Source organism: Corythoichthys intestinalis, chromosome 5 (assembly GCF_030265065.1).
Source record: "Corythoichthys intestinalis isolate RoL2023-P3 chromosome 5, ASM3026506v1, whole genome shotgun sequence".
Lineage (NCBI taxonomy): Eukaryota > Metazoa > Chordata > Actinopteri > Syngnathiformes > Syngnathidae > Corythoichthys > Corythoichthys intestinalis.
The window spans coordinates 49864710-49892387 of NC_080399.1; the positions used below are offsets into that span (position 1 = coordinate 49864710).

At 39.8% G+C, this 27678-nt stretch overlaps 1 long non-coding RNA gene across 2 annotated transcripts; it reads left to right on the forward strand.

Moving 5' to 3' along the window:
* Positions 1–245: 245 nt before the first annotated feature.
* LOC130915717 (uncharacterized) lies at positions 246–25781 on the forward strand. 2 transcript variants are annotated; one of them, XR_009063123.1, is made up of 4 exons: positions 246–446; positions 552–648; positions 4522–4609; positions 24774–25781. It is a non-coding gene; the product is annotated as an uncharacterized LOC130915717 (long non-coding RNA). The 2 variants fall into 2 exon arrangements; XR_009063124.1 differs by lacking the exon at positions 24774–25781 and adding an exon at positions 9097–10649.
* Positions 25782–27678: the final 1897 nt, after the last annotated feature.

Genomic DNA, 27678 nt, shown 5'->3' on the forward strand with positions numbered 1-27678 from the left:
CAGTCTCCCTATCTTGCCCCCCACCGGTCCTTCTCCCAGTCTTCCCCCTCGCCCCCCCACAGGTGTTTCTCCCAATCTTCTCCCTTCTCCCCCCCACAGGTCTATCTCCCAGTACCCCCCCCCCCCCCCCGCCCTTCTCCCAGCACCTCCCCCCCTTCTCCCAAGTATCTTCGGCCCCCCGCAAGTCCTACTCACAGTCTCCCCCCGTCAACCTATCCCTTGCCCCCAACCGGTCCTTCCCCCAGTCTCCCATCACCGGTCCTTCTCCCAGTCTCCCCCCTCGCCCCAGCACTTACAATGTTAGTCACTCCGACATTATTGACCCTGGTGCCGACAAAAGAGATGTGCAGCAAAAGTTGGGTGTCTCCGAGGCCAGCAGAAAGACCTTACTGATCAACGAGGACAAATGGAATCCATGCAGCGCTCCATAGCCCAAGTAGAATTTGGTAATGCTATTTTTACTACATAACACGGGTCACAAAATTATGAACTGCAAGCCATCATATTTTCATCAGTTTTTGTTGTTGTTGTTGTTTTTTTTTTTTTAATAGTGAAAGTGTGTCCAACCTCAGGCTGTGGAGTAACGCAACGTGAGCTCCGCAGAACGCGTGTGGGACCAAACGCCGTTGTGGCCGTCTCTCAGACAGGGTAAACTTCTCTCTTATCACTGTCTCTCTCATCAAGATATATTTTTTTGAATCCTTCATTGACAGTGGTTTCGTTTTCTTTTCAAAACTCCTCTAGTGTCGTTTGCCTTTTTTTTCCGATCGTTCTCCACATTTTTCTTGCGTCTTTACAAGATCCCTCCAACTTCCGTTTCCTGACTGTTTTTCTTCACTTCCTTTCTTGGCCCGAGATGAGTTCTTACAAAATGCGCTACTGCCCTCCAGTGGCCAGTTTTATTGCTTTAAAATGGGTTTTGAGCTTTGTGCATTGCAGTTTAGGTGCGTCAGGACCTAGAGATGCCTCTGGTAAAAAAAAAAAAAAAAAAAAAAAAAAAAAAACGTAAAAGACGTATAAATACATTTTTGGGACACTGAAACGATTAAAAATAGAACGTATTTATACGTTTTTGGGAGCAAATGAGTTAGTTTTTTCTTTATCAGCAGTGTAAGAAGCACAGCTTATAAAATTGGAATTAGGTCCCACATTGCTTTGAGGGGGAAATATTTGACAATTTGTTTATTATGTTTGCAAGTCTGACTTTTGGTGCCTCACTGTCTAAGCTCAATTTTGGCTGTCTGGAAGGAACAGACAGTCGACTAGTCCTTCTCTAAAAATTAGCGTATTGTGATAAAGTTCATTATTTTCTGTAATGTACTGATAAACATTAGACTTTCATATATTTTAGATTCATTACACACAACTGAAGTAGTTCAAGCCTGTTATTGTTTTAATATTGATGATTTTGGCAAAAAAAAAAAAAGTCAAGAAAAAACAAAAATCCCTATCTCATAATATTAGCATATCATGAAAAGGTACTCTAAAGAAGCTACTAACCTAATCATCTGAATCAACAAACTAACTCAAAACCCCTGTGAAAGATTCCTGAGGCTTTTAAAAACTCCCAGCCTGGTTCATTACTCAAAACCGCAATCATGGGCAAGACTGCCGACCTGACTGCTGTTAGTCTACTGTGTTTTATCAAGGGCAGGGTCAATGCAGCTAGCTATTAGGAGATTTTGGAGCACTTCATGCTTCCATCTGCAGAAAAGGTTTATGCAGATGAAGATTTCATTTTTCAGCACGACCTGGCACCTGCTCACAGTGCTAAAACCACTGGTAAATGGTTTAGTACTGTGCTGAATTGGCCTACCAACTCTTCTGACCTGAACCCCATAGAGAATCTTTGGGATATTGTGAAGAGGAAGTTGAGAGACACCAGACCCAACACTGTGGATGAGCTTAAGGCCGCTATTGAAGCATCTTGGGCCTCCATAACACCTCAGCAGTGCCACAGGCTGATTGCCTCCATGCCACGCCACATTGAAGCAGTCATTTCTGCTAAAGGATTCCCGACCAAGTTTTGAGTGCATAGCTGATATAATTAATTGAAGGTTGAATTTTTTTGTATCAAAAAAAAACTTTTTTGTAATGGTCGGAAGAAATATGCTAATTTTTTGAGATAGGGATTTTTGTTTTTTCTTGACTTTTTTGCCCAAATCATGAATATTAAAACAATTAGGGCTGCAGCTATCGAATATTTTAGTAATCGAGTAATCGACTGAAAATTCTATCGATTAATCGAGTAATCGGATAAAACAAATATATTTTTAGGTGAAGAGCAATTATAAATATACATGAGAAAACAAGACATTTCATCTAATCTTGAACCATTTTCAGTTAATGTCTTTATTTTCTATGTATATTGTTGAAAACAGCCAACAATTGCATCTGAGATGTAACTATAAAAAAAAAGACTAATTCACTGCTTTCACTCAAAAAACTTTTAGATCTTATTAAAAAAAAAAAAAAAAATTATGTATATCTTACCTAAAAATGCCGTTACGCTTGATAACACACATCACTTAAAAGTTAGGATTTTTTCCCACGTGTTTCAATTGAATTTCTATTTGTGTCAAGCCATTTTTAAGTTCTAGTTAAGTTTTAAGTTAGTCTAAACTGTAAGTCCTGATAGGATTTGGAGTTTTTGCAGTGTTCAAAATAAATGTATGATACAGGCTGTATTGGAGCACATTAGGGACCAGTGCTACTTGGTGTTTTATCCAGCAATGACTACTGAGCTAAAATTGATAGTTAGCATTATTAAGTTTTTATTTTACACCCTCATCACTCCACAATGCTATGTTATGTTAAAGCCTGTATGTAAGACACGTTAGCCACGCATCGACAGTGGTCATAATTAATAGAAAACTAGCCCTCCGCAGGGCTAACGTTACGTGAGCTAGTAGTGACAGTAGCGTTAATCTTATTTATTAGCGCTTAGCGCTCTTTGTTAGCGCTTAGCGCTCTACTGCTTTAAGATGGCGGCTGTTTACTAACGCTGCCCAGATGCGGCCGAGTCTGTCATTTCGCATCTAGTTCAACATACATGCGATCTCTATGAGACGCACCAGACGCTACCTTGCTACGATGCTTAGAGCTGTCAAAATAAACGATTACTCGAGGTGTATAAAATTACTCGGATCAGTTTGTAAACTCGAGTTACTCGAGTTGCTCGAGTATTCGTTTCAGCTCTAAAAACAATAAAAGGCTTGAACTACTTCAGTTGTGTGTAATGAATCTAAGGGGCAGTTTACATGGCGACTCTGCGACACAAAGACGCAATGACTGAGTAGCGGAATTGCCTCGCGCGCATATGATGTCGGCGAAGATGAAAAATTCTGAATCCTGCCTCCAAAGTGGAAGAATTCGATTGCAGGGGAATGAGGGGGGCTTGCTTTGCATGCATATCAAAGGCTACTGCCGCGCGGGACCCACGCCGATAACGTCAGCACTCGTACACGTCACATTGGGCGTGCGCAGCGGAGCTACTAAACATCAAAAACAGCAAATGGCGGAACGTCGGCTTAAATTTACTCTTTTAATAATGTTTTTAAATTTAAATTTGTTGAATGTTTCCATTTTTGTGCCTTTTGGAGCAAAAGGAAAATGCCATTGCATCGAATGGGAGGGCATGTTTTCTTCTGGGCTGAGGAGCTCTGTGGGGTCAAAGTGCATCATTCGCTGTCGCCTTGTAAATCTGCACTGCCCCCTAGGGCCTGGCATGAATACTACATCGTTTTCATGTGGAATTGCGACATTGTTCGAATGGAGACGAAACCATATAAATGCACATTTGAAATTGTTCGTCTTCTCGGAGAGTCACCATGTAACCCGCCCCTCAAATATAAGTCTAATGTTTATCAGTACATGACAGAAAATAATTAACTTTATCACAATATGCTAATTTTTTGAAAAGGACTAGTACATGAAAAGCATGTTAAGACAAAAAAAAACTTGCACTGGCACAGGTGAACGGCATTGCAGCAGCCAATAAAAAATGGCCTAAGAGTATTATGTGAGCTTTGAAATCCAAATTTTAGTACTGCAGATTTGTGGAGATTCAGCTGGTTGCCATTGCTAACTTGTACCAAAGTTTTGCTGCGTGAATACACCTTAGTAACTTCACTTCTCGGAACCTCAAAAGAAACTGCTAAGGTTTAAAGCCTGAGAGGTGTGGCTTGGACGTTGTCGCAGGAATTGCCATTATTACATGTACACCCGTGCGAGGTGTTTTATGATAAACATTTGCCCATACTATACACACCCAGTTGCCAATGACCTATCAGATTGAAACATTTATATTCATATATTGGGATATTTAAATTGGAACCAGTCGGCCAAGTATTAGCGAGGTTCCACTTTTGCAGAGGCAGGCAGAAAGAACCAACTAAAATAGCTCGAAAAAGACATTCTTGCAAACCTGATAAATGGACATTAAAGATCAATTATGCATTGTATTTTCTTGTATTTGCCTTTATGAGAAAGACATTGGAGTTGTTTGCACTTTCTTTGCAGCCATGGAAGAGATGAAACGTGACATGCAAACTTACAACAAAGGGCTGTTCCAAGCATTCACAAATCAGTTCCTCGATCAAGTCGAGCAGTAAGTGCCCAAGTCATCCATCATCAGTTCAGTGTCAGCCTCTTTGTTTGACAAGCCAAGGTAGTACGACCTGTAGAGTGCTGTATATTCATTCTTTTTAATTCTTCAATTCTTTTTAAAACCTTTTTAATTGAACAATTAAGCCTGTCGCAATATGCAATAATTCCATTTATCGCGCGATATATAAAAATGAAGGCGGTAATTTTTCCGCTGCGATTTATCGCCTCACGTGCACGTGTGTGTGCGCGTGCGGCAGACGTGCTGTTAAAAGTTCGTTACCAACTGCGCAAAATGCATCTTCGTTCCAGGTCCGGCAAAAACTAGCGCCAGAGCCAATCGTTCCCATTATATCCTATTGGTCAACGTATACCGGCCGTGTCAGTGCTCCGGAGTGACTGTGGACCATCTATGGCGCGCCGGTGTTGTTGACGTGTGGGCGCTCCCTTCAGGAGTGACATTTCACGCGGGGCGGCTATTTTTCGGCACAACGCTGGATATTTACAACAAAGTCCGCCAAAACATTGTTACCGACTTGGCTGCTACGAATAACCTCACTTTGACAACGAACAGCTGAATGAAATTAAGAGCGCTGTGCTTCAAACTCGTCCTGTTTATGAAAGCCGTCATATGCTTGCGCGCACACACTAGATATCATGAAATGGCAAACTAGATGTGCTACGGTCCATGCCATTGGCTACGTGAGCCCAGAGTGATTATGGGACATGTAGTCCATATACTAGAATTCTAAACAGTCATCAGTCATTTGTCACATGAGGTTAAGAAGTCCAAATCAATCCATACCAGTGACTATAGATAATGTTGCAAATATTGTTAATTCAGTACGTGACACAGATGGATTCGGACCATAAATAGGGTGTCTTGCTCATGTAGTAAACCTAGCTGCTAAGAGAGCTGTAGAAATCAACGGTGTGCCCTGCCTCACTTTACAAACAGTAAAGATTGTTCTCAGCACTTTTATACAATTTTTTTTCATATCAGTAAGAAGTAAGCACATAAATATTATGCACTAAAATGCATGTTTATATGATGGCAATTTAATTTTTGCTCGTTAGCAAAAAAAAAAAAAAAAAAAACGTTTTTTTTTTTTTTTTTTTTTTTTTTTTTTTTTAACAGAGCATTAAATGTATTGAATCGGCTCAAAATTCGTGTCCCCCATATCAAAATTCGTACCGAACCATGACTTAACTGTATCGTTGCATTCCTAAGGAACACCATTGCAGAAGCTATGACGGGAAATGTTTTCATTTTCCTAAATGCTTAAGTTATTAAGTGCAATTTTTTTTAATTAAACACATTTTATTTATTCTGTGTTTCTGTGCGGTATCAATATTGTTGTTTTTTACTTAAGAGGCAGGGTCTATTGTTTTTAGTTGTGATTTCTTAAAAAGTATATTTGAATTTAAGAGTAAATATTAATCGTGTTTAAATGGGTGTACTTTATCTATTAATATATACTGTATTCACACTGTGTTATTGTAAATTGGTTAAAAAAAATTGGGGGGGGCGCAATAATATCGCATATCGCAATAATTTATGAGAATAATTATCGCACACTAAAATTTGTTATCGCGACAGGCCTATGAACAATGTTAAATCATGTTTGTCTATGGAAATATAAGTCATTCTGATGACATTATTTACAGAACCCTTGTGGCATATTCGTCATGTCATACACAAAACTGGAAACCTATTGGTTGTATTGATCTCAGGTCTTTGTGTTAATGGTAGTATTTTTGTTTAAGTTTTTATGTTTTCAATTAAGAACGTGAGTCATTCTGTGAGTAAACGTGATATATTTATTCATTTATATTTCCGTGTAACCCCGGTGTAGTTTTAAAAAAAATTATTATTATTATTGTTATACAACCACACAAACAATACAACATAAGTGGTATGGTACATTGGTAAACAACTTTAAACGTAACAGACAAGCCTAAGGAATAATGAATACGACGTCAGAAATTACCATCACATACAACTCTTAGAAAAAAAAAAAAAAAATTAATAATATTATTAGGGTCTATTAGCGAACTCAAACGCTTCAACAATCCTACACAGTTTCAAAGCATTTTCCCCTCATCTTTTTCAAAGAATATGATCTCATAATTTTAACATCTTTCTCTGAAAAAAAATGGCATAATTGAAGGTATTTGACAAATACTGGTACATTTCATCCTCAAAAACCTACCCAATTTTGACAATGGTTAATTTAGAACATGGGTGTCCAAACCTACTTTAGCCTGCTATAAAACATTGGCACTCTTGTCAAAAATACAAACTTGCGGTTGAAAGGTGACACCTCAGACATTAAAAATAGCTGGTTAACAGGATTTGCAAACGAAAAAATGAAAACAAAAAAAAATCTGAGTGACACCACAAGCGGTAAGTGCTTTTTTGCGGAGTGTGAAGCTGTTAGCGGTTTAGCGGACGCACTTCGGTGAACATTTCAAAATAAAATCACGCCATGTTCATATAAATAACGATTTCTGGAGTTAATCCCCCATACTTCAGAATTAATACTATATTCAGGCATGAAAATCTCTCACCTTTGGCGAACTTCGCCGTTTTGAAGTAAAAAAGGGCGACCTACGTGAATTGCGTAGATCCGAGGAGAAATTCTTTTGGGGGGGGGGGGGTCGGGAGGTTTTATTTAATTATTATTATTATTATCATCATGTGATTAACTTAGTACGTAAACTGAGCACTTGAGAAATCGGTTCTTTAAAAAAGTGACGCTTGGACAGTCAGCAAATCCTTCTAGATGCTTCGCTGACGAGAACCAATCATCGGCCCAAGCTGAGTTCCATTATTCCAAACGCGCGCACTCCTTTCGTGTACATGGAGTGCTCGGAGAGCCTTTGGTTGCATTGCAAAGCTGCGAAAACAAAAAGCAGGCCTTATCCACACCGGGGCAGACCAGAGCGCAGCATACACACTTGCCTGTATTTGCCAGCAGATTGAATTTGGTGAGTAATGGTTTCAATCGTTTTCACATTTTGCGATATAAAAAAGTTACTGCCATTCGTTGAAGCTTGCGTTGAACACTACCAGAGCTAGCCAAATCTCCCATGAAAAAAAAATAGCTCCAGTTAAATTGGCGTCAAGCTTGTGTATTTAGCGGTAATATAAACAAAGAAACACACTGTTGAGTCAAATGAAGCGGCATGCTCTCAGATGGAGGGGGCGCCTCGCAGCGCGTCGCTCCCCTCGTCCGCCTGAGACGTGTTATTTTCGGCTGGGATTTGAGCTGACGGCTGGTGTCGGCACAACACCGGCCCAACGAGTGGTGGGAATGACTCTTGCTTCTTAAAGCTTTTCAGAAATACAGGGATCCCTCGTTTTTCGCGATTAATGGGGACCAGAACCCGCCGCAATAAGTGAAAACCGCGAAGTAGCCCTAACCCTAACCCCCCCCCCCCCCCCCCCCCCCCCCCCCCCCCCCCCAATTTTTTTGTGCGTGTTCAATGGATTTATTCAGATTTTACATTGGAAAAAAGATACATATACATAAGACATGTTTTTTCACTTTTTTTTACCAAAATATCATTTATAAATGGTTTTCAAGCACTTCAAAATGTAAGAATTATGATAAGTTTTAAACATGTTACTGCCCCACCGAATTATTTTTAAACAAGAATAAAGTAGTAAGAAAATGCTTGGCTTTATTAAATGCTTCATAGTGAGTCTACTCAAACCCTCTAAGGCTTTGTTAAACGGTGATTGACACATGTGCAAAGTTTTTCTTTTTATATATATTTTTTTGTTTGAAGCAACTTATTTGATTGAATAATAAAGACACAAATGTCCTAGCCAAAATGTGGCCCAAATGCAAAACAACATTACTTCAATGGAAAAATTTGTTTCAATCAAGAAAAATAGTTTTCAAATGCTTTTTTTGTCTCAAATTTATTTTTGCAATCAAAAACATTTTTTTTTTTTTGTTGAAGTGACTTTTTTGGGATTAAAAGTATATACTGTATTTTGATTGAAGCAACTTTGCTTTTGATAGAAGTAACTTTGTTTTTTGATTGAATAATAAAAACACAAATCTACCTCCATCGTTATTGAGAGAGAAAGAAATTAAGAAAGCTTTAAAACTAAAAGCCACCGGGGAGTCTGTTTTTGTTTTTTTTTAAAAATATTTATATTTCATTACATAGACATGCCTCGTAGGGAAAGGAGATTGAGGGATTAAAAAAAGGAGTTGGATGAGGCTGCTAAAGGCAGTGGATACCTCATCAGCTGGGTGAATAGCAGACCTGGTAATAACAAGTTTGCAAGGATAGTCGGGTATTAAATACAATTATAAACACAATTACAATGTTATTTTTCTATACGATTTTATGTCATTGCTTTATTAATCATTAGGTGCTAGAGTTGTTAAGTATGGATAATAATGAAATAATAGTTTTGAGAAAACTGTGCTGTTGGTGGCTCAGTGACCATCTGATGTGGTTTGTTCTCAGATGAACAAGTTGAGGAAGGAAGTTTTGACGCAGAGGTTGAAGGAAGAAAAGAGGCAGAGTGACTAAGTCACAGCCAGAAAGTGTGGATGACAGTTTTGATTTCTATTCACTGTTGCCCCCTCCCAATTAAAGTATGTCACAGTCGCAACCAATTATTATCTAAAGCTGGTTAAAATTGAAGTTATGTTGTTTTAAGGTGTATTAAATACTTGTTCATGTGCCCCTTTTGATCTACGAGCACCCGCCCCTCCACCGGTCTCTGCACGGCCCTGCTGAAACACAGTGTGGGTCGACAGAGCTCAATATTTTGTTGGGGTGTACAGTGTACTGGAACATATTTCCTCCACACCCTTCTCACCTTTTTAACCCCTGACCCATTTTCATGCCTGTATATTATGTCAATACTATAATACTACAGAATTCAGATTCTACACTAAGAATAGCTTTAAAATGACACCCTTTTTGAAAAATATGATTGGCAATGAACATTATAATTCTCATGCTATTTTATATACGTAGTAGTTTACTATAATAATAATGCTAGATATATTTTTTAAATTGTCTTGAATAAAGTTGGAAAGGCGAAGTCAGTGTTGTGAATCTGATTACATTGTATTCTTTTGCACTAGTAAATGCTATCAACATTTGACCTTGTTGTTTATGTGTGATTAATTATTGTTATTTACATGTTTATTTGTACTTTAATAAAGAATTTAAGTGATTTTGTGAATTAATAAGCGTCAACAAAAATTTCATTACATTAGTAAAAACTCGACTAATCGTAAAAATAGTCGGCTGACTAAAGGAGAGAAAAAATTAGTCGTTTGGGACAGCCCTACCGGAACATATTACCTCCACACCCTTCTCACCTTTTTAACCCCTGACCCATTTTCATGCCTGTATATTATGTCAATACTATAATACTACAGAATTCAGATTCTACACTAAGAATAGCTTTAAAATGACACCCTTTTTGAAAAATATGATTGGCAATGAACATTATAATTCTCATGCTATTTTATATACGTAGTAGTTTACTATAATAATAATGCTAGATATATTTTTTAAATTGTCTTGAATAAAGTTGGAAAGGCGAAGTCAGTGTTGTGAATCTGATTACATTGTATTCTTTTGCACTAGTAAATGCTATCAACATTTGACCTTGTTGTTTATGTGTGATTAATTATTGTTATTTACATGTTTATTTGTACTTTAATAAAGAATTTAAGTGATTTTGTGAATTAATAAGCGTCAACAAAAATTTCATTACATTAGTAAAAACTCGACTAATCGTAAAAATAGTCGGCTGACTAAAGGAGAGAAAAAATTAGTCGTTTGGGACAGCCCTACCGGAACATATTACCTCCACACCCTTCTCACCTTTTTAACCCCTGACCCATTTTCATGCCTGGTTGTATCTTAAGAAGGTTCTTAGAGTTTCAAAATGCAAAAAGAAGAAATAGGAACAAGAGACCAAATGTTTAGAGGAGGCACTTTATTGAAAAGAACAATTTAACTGAAATAGGCTGTTCAACAGCTGATCAAAAGTTTAAGACCACATCCTTTTCAAGCCCAAATCTGCAAAAATTTGGATTCCATGTCATTTTCTTCACACTGTCAAGAGCTCTTGATGGGAAAAGCAAAAAAGCTCACTGCCTTCGAACGTGGCAGGATTGTTGAGCTGCATAGACAAGGCCTCTCACAGCGTGCCATCGCTGCTGAGGTTGGACGCAGTAAGACAGTAATTTTGAATTTCCTAAAACATCCATAAGTTTATGGAACAAAACAATCAAGTGGTAGACCCAAAAAATCTCACCGGCACTGAGCCGGAGGATCCGAAGGGCTGTCCGTCAAGACACGGGACGATCCTCATCCCAAATTAAGGCCATTACTGGTGCTGACTGCAGCCCAATAACCATCAGACGGCATCTGCAAAGGAATGGCTTCAAAAACAAAAAACGTCTTCAAAGGCCACGTCTCCTTCAACGCCACGAAATTCCCGTTTGACCTTTGCAAGAGAGCACCAAACATGGGACGTTCAAAGTTGGAAGAAAGTTTTATTCTCTGATGACAAAAAAAATAACCTTGATGGTCCTGATGGCTTCCAACGCTACTGGCATGACAGGGAGACGCCACTTTTTCAACACGGCACAGCGGAGGGAGCGCCATCATGATCTGGGGTGCTTTTTCCTTCAATTGGAACAATGGAGCTCCAGGTTGTGCAGGGGCGTAAAACAGCAGCTGGCTACGTGGAGATGTTGCAGCGGGCATTCCTCATGACTGAGAGCCCTCTTCTTTGTGGCGATGACTGGGGTTTTCAGCAGGACAATGCTGCAATTCACTATGCCCGTCTGACAAAGGATTTTTTCTAGTGATGCACGATAATAAATTTTTCCACCGATAATTTCCTCCTCATTCCAACCGATAACCGATAATGTCTAGCCGATAATTCTATTAAAAGATTTATGTATAATTTTAAAGTATACACAAAAGAAAATATGACTGTGCAAAAATATAATTTATTGCTCTTTTTTTCAACATAAAATATGAACAAGTATTCAATTCTGTAATGTTAAATGTAATATAATGGTAAACTTTTGGCAACAATTACTTACAGAGTAAATACCTAAGTTGCACAAAAATGCCTCTAAAAGTAAGCCATTCCTAACATATATAACATGAATACACTGCAAAACACACCTCCTTAAAACTAGTGAATTTTAAGTGTGAATCTATTGGAAATAAGTGAAATTATCTGCCAGCGCTTCAAGTGTATTTCTCTCAGATTTCTTGGAAGAAAAATAGCTAGCTGAAAATAATCTTAAAAGCCTTATTTTAAGCAATACAGTGGTACCTCTACATACGAATTTAATTCGTTCCAGGACCTTGTTTGTAAGTCGAAATGGTCGTATGTCGAGCAGGATTTTCCCATAGGAATACATTATAATTCCATTAATTCGTTCCAAAGCCTAAAAACATACACTAAATTCTTAATAAATACTGCTGGCACTGTTACAAATGGCAATTAAACATAGAAAAACAAATAAGTTATAAATAAATAAGTCAGAATAATATAATAAGAAGAATAATTAATAATTATTCCTGTAAATAATGTAACGAATTGGATTCTAATATGGCGGACACTTTTTACTGTCCCTGAACGCACCGCGAAGCTGACGTCACGGTGAGATAGGTCGGTGCGGTAGAGATAATACTTTCGTTTTCTTGAGAGCAGTCAACTGCTTAACACAATGGGCGTTTTGTGTTGGATAAGTTCTTAAATAAATGATAAAAACGTGACGAAGCTGGCGATTTCCTTGGCAATGTTACCACAATAATAATTGTCAACTTATAAATAGTGGCGAACGGTGGTCGGAAGAGGACCATGGAGCTGTATTGTTGAGCCAGTTCGGGGACGCGCACACCAAGCTCATATTTTTCTATAACTTGCATCTTCATTTCAAAGGTAAGCATCACTTTTTTCCTTGTTTCTCCAACTGTATCAACTTTTTTTGAAAACTGTGTTGATTTCTCACACAAGAAAATCCACCGTGCGTTCGTTTGCAGTGCTGTCATGTCGTCGTATTTCGAGCAACTCGTCGGATGTAGAAACAAATGGCGGCTCAAATTTTACGTCGGATGTCGAAAAGATCGTGTGTCGAAGTGATCGTATGTAGAGGTACCACTGTACATTATTATACTTAATCCTAAAAAAAAAAAAAAAAAAAAAAAAAACCCGGAAGAAGGAAAGATTTTGAACAATATTTGTGGCTACAGAATATTATTGTTATTTCATTACGGCAGGAATGTGCATTTTTAAATTGATAAGTGTTAATAAGTGCCAATAAGTTTTGATTATCTACTGTGACTGTAATTGAGCAGACAAATAAGTTAAATTAATTTGAAAAGTGATTGCTAATGTTATATGCTTTGTTGCACACTGTGAAAATGATTAACTCAAAAGAGCGAAATGTCATGTACCCATTCTGGAGCGCTTTGTTTACATTTGCGGCACTCACGACATTTGCTTTACAGCAGCTAAACTGATACACGGCAGTACTGTTTGGACGGAGTTGGAGCTCGCATCCCCGTGCGTGTTGTTTTGTGCCTGAGTTTTGTTAAGCCGAAATTAAAGGCAGCGTTACAAAGTCATTTGACCGCTCGTCATTTTACATACTGAATGCATTATTGACTGGCTGACTTCGTTTTCTCCATGTTTAACTCATTCTCTCCCAGCCATTTTCACCAGAGCAAGGCCCTTCGCTCCCGGCCGTTTTTTCCGGATTTTGACTGATTCTGCAAGGCCCACAGAAAATTCTGTTCCATTGCTATATAAACATGGAACCCACCAAAAGAAAGATTAGACTCTCTTCTTTCAGCAGAAAAAAAATTAAGTTCATATCTTTTTCCATTCTTTAGAAATCAGCATTAGAAAATAGCTTAGTTTGAGCAATTTTCCAATTTCTGATGAAAAAACAGAGAAAATGAGCTTTTTGTAAACGCATACATTTCAAACATAAGTTTGACTTTAACATGGCTATTTTTTGCTTCAGTGACATCCCAAACATCTGAATGTTTTCCTTTTACAAAATAACATGAACAACTAGCCAAATAGAGCTTTTGATAGCAAAGTAGCAATTTATTCACACATGACTACTGAGAGATGACTGTTTGTCGCCGAGATGACGCCGTTGTCGCCACGTCAGCCGTGTAAATTTTTCCCTCATCGTTGTCTGTCTCACTAAGATGGATTATTTTTGCGTTTCTGCGGGGTCTGCTTGGCGAGCCGCTTTACTGAGGATCTCACTCGTTTTGCGCAGTCGTCCAACGCCTGGCCTTTCAGGCGTTCTCTCGTTGTTTTGTCTGTCGGAGCGCCGCCTGGCATCGTGCCGCCAGCGCTCCGACCGTGCTGCCCGGCCGTTCACTGCTGTTGAATCGGGTTGCCTGGTCTTCCAAAATGCGCTACTGCCCTCCAGTGGCCAGTTTTGTTGCTTTAAAATGGGTTTGGAGTGTTGTTCTTTGTTTGTCAGATACAGTGGAAGGCATATATGCTTCTTATTAAAAAAAAAACGCAAGAGACGTATAAATACGTTTTTGGGACAGTGAAGCATATAAAAATAGAACGTATATATACGTTTCCAGGAGCAAATGAGTTAAATTATTAGAGGTGTGCGAAATTTCCGATTCTTAGATTATTCGCGATTCGGCTGTGGAAGATTCGAGAACGATTCAGAAACATCCAAATTCCGATTATTGAAATATGCCAAGTAAAGCGGAAGTACAACACACAGCGCGCCGCGCAGTCATTGAGCAACGGAGCGAGAGTAGCTAAACATCATGCTTCTCATTACCCGGCCCCTCGGGTAATGCCAATGCTCAACTCACGGCTCTAGCTCAACTCATGCCACGAGATAAAAAAAACACAACAACATACCTGACTCCTGCTGAAAAGCTGCTACAAAAGTACGTCATCCACATAATGTTAGGGTAGATATCATTTATATAGGACTAGATGCACTACGGTAGCGGTAGCGTTAGCAGCGCATCTACAAAAAGCTAGATGCGGACGTAGTAAACGGCCGCCATCTTAAAGCAGTCCACTTCCCTGCAAGGCTGTTGTAGCGAACCTTCCAAGCAAACCTAATTAACTTTTAATCTAAAATACTCCTAAATCGGTAAAATATTGACTTAAATCTATCTTTAAAATAGTTTTAAAACTTTCACATGTCGAAAGTAGACGAAAGGGAAATTATGGATTAACGGTAGCAATTTTAACAACTTTAACGGTTGATTCACAACTTTAAATTAATTGAATGTAGTTTAAAGCTGCTGATACAGAATGGGGACTGGAGTTTTTTATTTACTGTTATTTTTGTATATTTGTTTACTGCTATATGTTAACTTGATACTGAAATAGTAGTTTGGTTTAGCCTGAGAGTATTTTTGAACAATTTTGGAACTAATGTACAAAACATTGAAAAAAAAAAAGAATAAAAAAAAAGGAGGGGGGTGCATCAATAATCGTTTTAGAATCGAATCGGAGCATCTGAATCGTAATCGTAATCGAATCGTTAGGTGCCCAAAGATTCCCAGCTCTATAAATTATCATCTAACCACTGTGCCGTCTTGATAAGCTTGCTTACTGGACATCACTTTTCCAAATGTCCGTGGTGAAAATGTGATTGGCATGTTTTTCATGAAGAATGGTGGTCGTATAAACTGCATTATTTTTTTTATCCAGGGCTTTGGCTCTCGGGTCATTTCGGTAAAAAAGAAATTGTGTCTCGGCGGCGGCAGCTACATTCGTATCGGATAATCCGGCCGCACCGGTCGGTTTGCTGCAGCGTATTCGGGGCCTGGCTCTGCTCGGACGCCGTGGGGGATCGCTCGAGAAACAGAGGTGTTCGCCGGAGGTCCCGAAGCCGAGGAACCGGGCTGGGCCTGCCAACGTAAAGGTGGCGGCGGCGGCCTGCCGGACCGGCAGGCTCCGTCGGAAGAAGGCAACTTGCCGACTATCGGTCTCCAGTCGTGCCGGTGTTTAGCCTTAAATGCAAATTTACCACCCGCCTTGGGCTGCATTCCCAAAACAACCAGACTCTGTATTGTCACAAGCCCCGTAGTTTAGCTTATTTTGTGTTTACAATAGCTTTAGCATTCCCGCTAGCAGCAGCCTCGTATTCGTTCCAAAAATCTTTGTGATGCAGTTTTAAATGGATGCTGGGTTTGTGGTTTTGAATAAGGACACTTTCTTTCCTCCTCATGGAACTTCAGCGGTACGTTTCGCAGATGGCGAGAGCGTAGTTTTTTTAGTAACAGCCGCCACAATATTCAACTACAGTGATACCTCAGCTCACGAACGCTTAAGCTCACGAACTTTTCGCCTCAAGAACATTAAATTCGCGAGCATATAGTCTCTGCTGACGAACTTGTTTTCGGCGGACGAACCACACCACGCGGTCGAACAGCGCCACGAGAAGCTGTCGCACGCTCACGGCGTCCCAGTCCGTCTCCTCCCTTTCGTTGAGTGCGGACGTAGTTTGTGTTTGACAGGCATTTTGGACCATATTGAGTGTACTTTTGCTATTATGGGACCGAAAAAGAGTTACCTACAGTCCTTATGAAAGGTTACTCGTGTTACCAATTCGCCCTCGACTGGTAATTGGCGGTGCTTTCAGCTTCCCACCGTAGTGAGAAGTGGACCGGCGAGTCACGTTGTCGTCGGTTGTCTTCGGTTCGCCCGATTTCCTCTCCAGAAAGGTGGCGGCGTGCATACAAACACCCAGAGGCGTCGGATGGCTTTTTGTGGGCACTTTTATTAACAACTAGGCCTGTCGCGATAACAAATTTTAGTGGGCGATAAATTATCTCATAAATTATTGCGATATGCGATATTATTGCACCCCCCCCCACGCCCCCCCCCCCAAAAAAATTTTTTTTTGAGCGTTTATTTTTATTCATTGTCATCATCATCGGTATCATTGACAGTTGCAAGATGTGATATGAGCAACCCGAAAAAAACGAAGAAAAGACAAGGGCTGACGAGAGAAGCATATGCTTATCAAGTCCCGTCCCCTTTTAACCAATTTACAATAACACAGTGAGAATACAGTATATATTAATAGATCAAGTACACCCATTTAAACGCAATAAATGTTTACTTTTAAAAAATACCTTTTAAGCAATCACAACTAAAAACAATAGACCATGCCTCTTTCAAGTAAAAGACAACAATATTAATACCGCACAGAAACACATATTAAATGTCTTTTTTCAAGAAAAAATAAAATTGCACTTAATAACTGAAGCATTTAGGCATATAGGTATAAAGTTGCAGTCACAGTAATTGCACTTCAACAACAACAGAGAAAAATAGACTAATTAAGTAGCAGTAACAAAAATTTGGCTCCCAAAGGTATCAAATATCATTTAACAGAGGTAAAACGGTCTCATTTCTTCAGCAATGTAGCGGACTTCACTTTCCGTCAGGGAACGCTATTTTGCGCGGTGTCGTCTGTATTTCTCACATCAAGCGAATACCTCTAATTGCCAATTAACGTGACGAGGAGGCTCCGCTTGTTGCGATGCAGTTTTCTTACTAAGCAGTGAAAACTGGAGAGGATAATAGTGTTTCAAATGTAGATTTATTCTGTTGGCCATCTTTGTTGAAACAACCTCCAAAAACATTTTGCAGACTGGTTCGTCCTCTTCCTCATTCCGCTCGCTCATTCCTGTGCGCCGACCGTGCACTCGGCCCTGCCTCCATCCATTAAATGACGGTCACTCAAACTCAAATGTATAAAACGAACATACCCAGAAGTCAATAAAGGAAGCACAAGGAAGCTGAACTTTAAACAGCGCTGTCAAGCACGTCTGCCACACATCTGCCGCAAGCGCGTGCACGCACGCACGTGACAAACGCGCGCACGTGCACGCGAGGCGATAAATCGCAGCACGAAAATTACCGTCTTTATTTTTATATACCGCGCGATAAATGGAATTATTGCATATTGCGACAGGCTTATTAACAACCAAAAGCATGTGGGGGACACAGCACTGGAGTCTACGCTAACTGCGCACTTTTCCAACTCTCTACTTTCTCACTCTCTCTCGCTCCACCACTTTCTTCCTCTCTATTGACAATGCCTGTCACAATAAAAGTAACAGCGGCCCCTTGGGGGTGCCGGTAACACTCTCCTTCCAAACAGTAACTCCCTCCCTCCCTCCTCCTCCCACTCCATTCCATCAAGCCATCAACTACCATCACAAAGGTAAATAAAACGACTTTATTATACAGTACAGTTTATTTCTTTAATTACAATACAATAGCACATTCAGTGTTTCCCACAGGATTTTAGGAGACTGTGGTGGGAGGGTCTCTGACCATAGGATTTTTTAAAACTGTGGTGGTGGGCTGCATCGGAGTCGGACACCCACACCATGTCGTGCCACGGCGAATTTTTTTTTTTTTTTCATTATTTTTTCCCCCAAGAAGAACCATAATTAAGATATATTTGAAATATTTCATTAGCTAGGCTAATGTTATAGCTCTCAGCTACGGTACATGTATGTAAAATGCGTTGCTGATTACAGCTACGTTACCCTATGTAATAATGCGACTTTTTTTCTCGTAACAATAGTACGACTTACATCTCGTAGTGACTCAGGGTTGGCAACCCAAACTGTTGGAAGAGCCATATTTGACCCCCCCCCCCCCCCCCCCCCAAAAAAAAAAAAAACTGATACAGTATGTCTGGAGCAGCAAAAAATTAAAAGCCTTGTACAAGCCTTATAATTATCAATACTAGCTATGTTAGCCTACTATAAAATGACTAAGTTGGCTAGAAATACATAATTAGCCTTCATGATTAAATGTTTATTTTCCCTGCAGTGGATCCTATAGCGCACCACGTGACTACTCTGTTGTACGATGACACCACAAGTTTAACTTCATTACAATATTAATGAATTGAGAGAATGTTTGTATCATGTTTGTCCTCCTAGAAATCCTATTAAAACAAAAAATATATTTCCCTCCCCCATCTCCCCCCCCCCCCCCAAAAAAAAAAAGCTCCGAAGCAGCACTAAAGAGCCGCATGCGGCCCAAGAGCCGCGGGTTTCAGACCGCCGTCGTAGCCCTCCTTTTTCCTTTTTATTTGACCCTCATAAGTACTACATTACCACAACAATAACAGTCCTTCTGTCAACTGACCCATTTACAGGACTGGGGGAATTCTAATGGCCGTGTAAAGAGTTTTTCTTGATTCGGTGAGAAGGTGATAAGTTTTCCCCCCATTGTTCGTGAACTAAATTTCCACACAAACGCACATCGAGGTACCATTAACTTAGCAAGGAGAGGTATGAGAGTCATTTTTCGAGTGTCCCAGAGCTCACGAAATTGGGGGGGGCGCATTCAGCCGTAATTGTCTGAAGTTGGTGCGTCGGTGGTGTGCCGAAAAATAGCCACTCCACGCGAAATGTCCCCCCGACGGGAGCGCTCACACGTCACTCATACAACAGCCTTTTCTTACCAATCGATGGACACGGAAACGACGTTCTTGTACCGTGAATATGTATCATTTTACTCTGCTTGAACTAATAAATACTTCACTGTGACCAACGCTCTGAAAATAGAGCAAGGCTTTATTTTGGGCCCCGCCTCTCCGCGCAAGTTCAAAGTTTGCTTTCCGTCCAAGACGGCCGTCCACCGCTCACTTTCGCCGAAAAGTCCGATCCAAACTATTGTAATGCCCCGGATATGGGGAAGAAGTCTGTATTTGCTTACCCACTTTATTGTGGTAACAATAATAAAGAAAAACAATAACAAAATAACAGCGGGCTGCTACGACATGCGACCGCTATCTCTCGCTATCTCGCTCGTTCTCCCATTCTTCCTGCTCGTTCCCCTTGCGTCTCTTAAATAAATAAATAAAATACTACTCTAAAATGCTGCTCTCGCTCGCGCGGGTAGTAGAGTGGAGTGGGCTACAGCTGTGTAATCGGCTGACTGACGCATCTGATTAGTATCTTTTTTTTTTTTTTTTTTTTTTTCCGGCGGGGGGGGGGCAAACGAGACTGTGGCGGGCCCATTGGTGGGAAACACTGCACATTTATTATACATAAAATGAGGTATAGTTTTGTGTAGTTTTAAGGCTTATTTAGTAGAAAATTATGTTTTATGGGGACCTGGGAACGGATTATTCTCATTTTAATGGTTTCTTATGGGAAATAAATGTTCGGAACACAAACTTTTCACCTTACACACACTTTCTGGGAACCAGTTATGTTCGTGAGCTGAGGTATCACTGTACTTCTTTTCGTTGTAACTCCGCCTTCTCAACCCCTCCTCCCTCAGGGGCTTCAGAGAGGGGAGGGGTCGAGGAGGCGACTTGCTGAATTCTTCGGTTGCGCACTTTTGGAGGCTAAATGAAGTATATCATTATCGGATTGCATTATCGGTTGAATTTTTTTATGATCTGGATTATCTGTGTGACATCATAATTGACATTATCGGCCGATAATTATCGGTGACCGATATTATCGTGTATCTCTAATTTTTTTAGGAGAATAACATTACTCTTTTGGATCATCCTGCATGTTCCCCTGTTCTAAATCCCATTTGTGAACATTTGGGGATGGATGGCAAGGGAAGTTTACTAAAAATGGACATCAGACAGTGGATGCCCTTCGTGAAGCCATCTTCACCACTTGGAGCAACATTCCTACAAGCCTTTTGGAAACACTCGCATCAAGCCTGCCAACCCAAATTTTTGAAGTGATCAACAAAAATAGTGGAGCTACTCATTACTGAGTCTGTTTTTGAGACTTTAATTTCTGTTTCAGAGGGTTTTTTTTAGCGATAGTCTTAAACTTTTGATCAGCTGATGAACAGCCTATTTTAGTTCTTTTCAATGAATTGCCTGGCCAAAACATTTAGTCACTTGCTTTCATTTCTTCTTTTTGCATTTTGAAACTCATAACCTTCCTAAGATACAGCAGTGCAAAATGCAAATTCTTGCAATTTTTTAACTGGTCTTAAGATTTTGATCAGGAGTGTATTAGTAAACTATAATAATAATGCTAGATATTTTTTTTAAGAATTGTTTGTGGAAAGGCGAAGTGAGTGTTCTGAATCTATTTACATTCCATTCTTTTGCACTAGTAAATGCTATCAGCATTTGACCTCTTTGTTTATGTGATTGTTATTTACATGTTTATTTGTACTTCAATAAGGAATTTAAGTGTTCCAAAATGTTTTTGTGAATTAATAAGCGTCAACAACAAATTGCTAAATTAGTAAAAAAAAAATAATAAGTCGATTAATCGTAAAAATAGTCGGTGGACAAATCTAGAGAAAATTTGTTATTAGTCGTTCCGGTACGCTGTACCGGAACATATTTCCTCCACACCCTTCTCACCTTTTTAACCCCTGACCCATTTCATGCCCGTATAATCCTGACAAAGCGGGATGATTGATTTGTCACGTTTTCGCTGAAAACCAAGCGGCTTATCAATGAGATTGGGGTCTCATGTCTTTAAGCGTCGTCTTAATTGATTTAGCTTCCTGCTGTCTGCTACAAATGTTTAGACACAGTAAAAAGAGAGGTCTTTCCTTGTCTTCCACTGTATTAAAAGTTTAAGCCAAACGGCCCGAAAACGGCGCATTGTCAGCGGCCGCTGAGAACTGAAAGTGAGGGCGGTCGTCCTGACGCTCCCAAGCCGAACATAGCGCTTCTCAGGCGGACACGTGAGAACAGGCGAAGACGGTGGTCGCTGCATGAGCCCAGCCCAAAAACTATGCACAGCTCTTCATATCGCTTTGCTGTGTGATCTTGCTTGGCTCAAAAATACTGTGCAGACTCAGAAAATGAGAGCACCACTGACAGCCACAGAGTGGATGTGCAAGTACACCTTATTCTAGTATGGCAAAAAAATTGTGTTCCCCGAGGTCACGTTAGAGCCTAGATTTTGAGCATTTACGTTCGGGTCGGGTCGGGCCGGACTTCTCTCGCTAACTTTTTTAAAATAGATATATATTTGTATACTAAGACGATGTATGGATGTTACACTAAGGAATACTTGTTATAAAATAAATTGGGCTGTCAAAATTATCGTGTTAACGGGTGTTAATTAATTTTTTAAATTAATCACGTTAAAATATTTGACGCAATTATCGCAAACACTGAATGACCCGCTCGCATATTGCCTCAAACAGATTACAATGAGGCAGTTTATGGACATTAAGAGTGAAGAGAATGCCACCGGCCGCTTGGGGGCAGCGCCGTTCCATACTCATGGTATTTCTTCTAAACATGGGAGAATTAGTAGTTGTGAGACGTTTAGGCTGTATTCACAATGTATTGCAAATTGCTATTTGTGCTCAACGCATGTTTCGGTAAGTTTTCTTTCTTTTAGTGGCAATTATGTGTCTCTTGTTGTATTTTGGGTAAGATATGTACAGATATGTTATACAGTAAAGGCGAGTGGACACAGGCGTTCTTTGGACCGCGCCGTTTATTGGCATAAGCTTCAGCAACTCCTTCACAACAAACATAAGTATTGTTTAGTGAAAGCACAACAAAAATAATATTCCTATCTCGCCAAAAAAAAATAATGTTCACAAAAAGAAAAGCACTTCAGTCTATAGTAATGAGGCCCTATTCTGACACACAGTTAAACAACAATGCAAAATGAACTGGCATTCCATATCAAAATAGCTATGCAAAATACACGTAAAACTTAGACTTCGGTCACTCTATTTTTATTATTGTTATTTTTATTCTTATTATTATATTAACTCTAGTTTTGATTGAAAATGTTACAAATTTTATTAAAACGAAAACATGAAGAGGGGTTTTAATATAAAATTACTATAACTTGTAACTATAACATTTATCGTTTAAGAACTACAAGTCTTTCTATCCATGAATCACTTTAACAGAAAGAATGTTAATAATGCCATTTGTGAATTTATTGTTACAATAAACAAATACAGTACTTATGTACAGTATGTTGTATGTATATATCCGTCGTGTGTCTTTCCATTCCAACAATAATTTACAGAAAAATATGGCATATTTTAGAGATGGTTTGAATTGCTATTAACTACGATTAATTAATTTTTAAGCTGTAATTAACTCGATTAGAAATTTTAATCGTTTGACAGCCCTAAAAATAAATAAATTGGATAAAACACGGAGAAGGCGCTTTGGTAATCCCAAACATGAGCCGCAGCAGAGTCAGTGCATTGTGTGCGCACATGAACGCCGTGGCCCCGCCCTCCTTTTAATTTCCCTCTCGTTCTCCGTGAGTCGAGCAACTCTACATCCTGGTGTTTCCTTTTTGAATTTCGATATAGAGCACCAAGAAGTGAAAAGCAAACTAAAGACGGGGGGATTGAAAAGGCAAGAAACTACGAGTGGTGTGTGGAAAGGATTTAAATTTCTAGTGGAAGATGCTACAGAAAACTGAGTTTGCCTTGCCGAATGCAACAAATGTGGCACTTTGCTCTTGTACGAGAGCAGAAAGACTGGCACCTTGACGCTGAGCAGCCATTTTAAAAACTGTATTGGCCTAAAAGATGATATTAGTCAAACATCGTTATTATCATTTGTTTCGAAGGCTGCACCTCTTCGTGCTAAGCAGGACATCGTGGAGTTCGTGCTTGGTGTTCCTTAAAATGTTATTTAGTTTCAGTGCTCCTTAAGGCAGGTTGTTCTTTTGTGTATTTGTGTTATTTATAAGTTTTTTAGTTTATTTTTGTATATGCTGCTGTTCCTGTCCTTGTCAGAGAGGCGTGTCCATGTGAGCACAATATCCCAAGCAGAAATATATTTAACAAACCTTTCCAGCGTTATTTTGTCGTGTACGTGCATTTATAATGATCATAAAAATACGTACACTATTTAAACATTAAGAAAACTTGCGTTTTTTTCTGCCAACTCGAAGAAACTGAAATAAATGAAATGACGCATGAACTATCCACCTGGTAGAACAGACACACAAATATAAACGATAAAAATTTTTATTGAATATGCATCTTACAGTCATGTTTAACTGGGAGAATTTGTTACAAAAGACAGGTTTTAATTTGTTATCATTATGCACATAGGCATCGTCACAAATATGATCACACAAAACGCAACCACGCATCGCATCCCCATTTGCTCCTCCTACTGTGTCCTCACAAATAAAACGGGCTCGGGCCTACAAATGAAACGTACTCGTGCCTACAAATAAAACGTAAAATTTTGGGGGGGGGGTTTCGGCCTTGGGGATACAAATAAAAAATTTCGGGGTTTTTCGGGCTCGGGCGTGCAAGTTAAGTTAATTGCTCGGGCTGGGCTTTAATACACGCGGGCCGGGTCTGGTCGGGCTGGATTCTTTAGGCCCGAACTAGGCTCAAGGTCACATGCTCAACCCCCGGCATCACCCCAATATTTCAGAAGTACTACCGTAATTCAACGTGGCGGCTTCAGAGCGCAAGTTCTTAGAATGGGTCCACTTCAGAGGGACACTGACATGAAAAATAGGGAAAAAAAGGATCATATATATTTCCATTGATATTACTAGGGGAGTTTAGGATTTGTACTCAAGTATTAAAGCCGTCCTCTGAAGCAGATACCATCCAAACCAAATAGGTGTCAAGGGAGGCACAGATATGATCCATGGACATACAGTACCTTTACTCCCCAGACTTTGAGGCGAATTAAAAGTGAGGAAAATGGGAGTGAAGAAAAGTTTCCTCTTGTTATGGCATGTCAAACTGTCATATCAAAAGCCCAATAGCATGATTCGCGTTCTTCTAAAAATTAGATTGGAAGTTATGCTATTAAACTAACCGTATACTATTAAAATATAATCTTTGTTTTATGTTTATCATAAAACTGTGTTTAGAGAAGCCACAGCCCATTTTGCTTGAAATTAGCCATTTAAAACAAGGTTTTGTGTTCATTAAAAATAATGATATCTCTATATTCCAATGATCTGAGCAATATTAATGTCTAAAACCTCTGGTGATCAAAACCTTCTCGAAGAACCTGAGGAACAATGCAGCTAGAAGATGCAATATGTTACCAAATTATAGGTCATACGAAATACCAAAAGACAAAAACTTAGTTAACTACGCGGGCCAAAACGATACACTGCAGGTCAATGACTTATCTCTGTTTATTTCACAGGCCTTAATGACATCAAGCGGGTCGTCTCGTCTGATCTGAGGTCGGAGTCGAGGCCGAGCGGGAAAGGTGCGGATCGCGCGCGCAGTCTTTGCGAAGCGGGAGAGCTACAGGCAGCCGCGTGACAACCCCGGCAAACGTTGCTTTTGGACTGAGAGGGCTGCTTTTTTCTCCGAGACTGCGTTCAGATCGGGGGTTAGAAGATTGGCCGCCAGGCGCTCCTCATGCGAGCGACGCGGAGACATTGAATCTCCTCCGCCCGGCCGACGGCCGTTTAAGGTGACTTCAATGACCGTTACACAAACGCTTCTCATATTACACCCACGACTCAAACAAGCACGGCACTCATTTCTTGTTGCCTGGTACACCAGACTGGCCACCATTCAGCGGATACAATTTCCAGGGCAGAGCACGCCACAGCAAACAGACAACGGAGTGGACCAATCGGCGACGGGCAGACGTGACGTTAGTAAAACGACGAGGGCAGGACGAGGGACTTGCGCGCGGGAGTAAACATACGAGGAGAGCGGAGTTTATCCAACATGGCTAGCGCGAGACAGACTGTTGTCAATGACTCGTGTCGATGTGTTTTTGGTCATTTAAAACTGATTTTACCGTGGATTGGAACATATTTTCGGCTCTCCTGTTTACCATGTGTTGTTGTGGAGACGACTTTCGACGCGCAAGAGTGACGTTGCTCGTTAAGAACACGTCACGCAAATAAACGAATCTGATTTGTCGATTGATTTTGTACCTGCTCGAGAGGCCGTTAATGGGCTAGTTCCCAGACTTTTCTCTCAGTATTTGAAAAATAAAGGGGGAACAGTCTGGCCGTGCCAGGCAACATTTCCTGTACTCTGTCCTTAGTTTCTGCATCACATACATACTTTACAATTCAAGAAGCCCATCATTAGGAAGACTGTTGGCACATATACCTTACATGCATAAATATATAGTTTACCTTGGGCTATATTTGAATATTAATAGCCAGGTCTATGCTCCAGTCAATAGTTGTGAAAGGAATGTTGCTTGCACATACAGTAAGTAATAAATTCACTATCTCAATTAACCCTTTAACACCGAACATGTCGGCAGCGACGCGTTTACGCATGTCGTCTTTGAAGCTTCGTCACGCTGTAATTACGTCAACCACGTGCCGCTGGTTGGTCTCATTGCGGAAGTTGATGTCCACACCAGTTTTTATTTGAAGTCAATCGACCTAGAAAAACGGGAGATAGTGTCATTTGAGTTTTATAGTTTTATTGCACTCATAAATATGCATTAAAACGCTGCATGGACCATGTATCTATCTCCAGATTTCCATCATCTCTTGTCCTTTTTCAAAACCGAAAGCAACACAAAAGACTACATATCCCAAGATCCGTTGTGATGTCAAGAAGGACGCACTGAATGTGAACATTTTTAATAAATTGCCGAGCTAGGCGCCAACTAAGGAAAAGGAGGCATGAACACCGGTTGGATTGCGCGAGCGACTTTGAAACGCGGAGAATGAATGGAAAACTAAATTTAGCGCAAGCTAATGCATTTTTTCATCAACTCAAGGAATATGATAAGCTGTATTTGTCGTTTTCCTCGGATTAGTTGGCGTCTCGGCGAGTAGAAGTGACAGCAGCGCTCAAATGGCAGAAGAGTAGGCTGTGTGACATTCTACGTGACGCAGCTCAGTGACCTGTTCAAAAACAAACTTTATTGAGTGCGCAAAAAAAAAAAATCTGGTCGCATGTCTGAAAAAATTGAATTGAACTGAACTACTTGTCAATATTTTTGAAAATACTTTTTTTCAATGTAATATTTTTTTTTTTCTTCACTATGAATCTTTTCAATTTTTATACAGATGTGTGTTCGAGAAACTTGATTGCATGTACGTATACTTTAGAAAAGGTGATGGGTAGAATACCTAACTTCACAGAGATATCCTCCAAACCCTTTTTGTGATAGATGATATATATCATTTTTTTCTCACTATTTTGCGATGTATACAACCTGTTTTGACCATAGTATGTGTAAAGGCCAAAAACGCCTATGACCATACCCGCTGTTTGTGTTGAATAGTCAAACATAAAACTATTCAATCTTATTTTTTTCTATTGAATGTCTATCATAACAAGTTGAATAAATATTATCAAGCTTCAAAACGGTTGGTCGAGCATGTTTGGTTGTCAATGGAACACCAACATTACAAATTTTGAAAAAATATTTTGGGATTTTTTTTTTGTCTTTTTGGGTCCAAACAGTGGATTATAATTGGTCAGTGAAGAAAACAACAGTTTGGACATGAAGTTCAAGGTGTCCTGAAAAAAGGGACCCAACTTGGCCATTGTGAACAATTTTTTCTTTGAAATATAAAGGCAACATCAAATGCATGCAAATTCGGCCAAAATAGGCTTAGGTGTTAAAGGGTTAATAAACTCTTGTCAAATGAAACCTATACCCCACTTCTTACCTTACTTTAAATGTGGTAGGCCCCAGGATCCCAAATAGGATAGGTGGTATAAAAAATGGATGGATGAGGATTATAATCCTTGTGTGCGTATGCTGGCATGTTGTATTTTGTGTAATCACCTGCTATATGATCTTGGTTGGACCTGACTTAAGACAGTCCCTCTTTGTGACCATGTGTTGTTTTTGTCTTTGAACCTCACCGGGTCCCCTGTGTGTAGTTCAAGTAGGTTACGGGTTCCTCTGTCATGGTAGAACTTCTGTTTTTGTTTCTGTTGTTCTTTGAGCATCCTCACATTCTCCCCTTCTTCCGTTTTGAGCTGCTTTTCTGAAATGGGCAAGTTGGATCTCAGCATGCGTCCCATGAGGAGCTGGGCCAGGGACATTCCACCCTTGAGCGACGTTGTGCTCTGGTAGAAATACGTACCACTGTCAGCTGCTTTGTGCA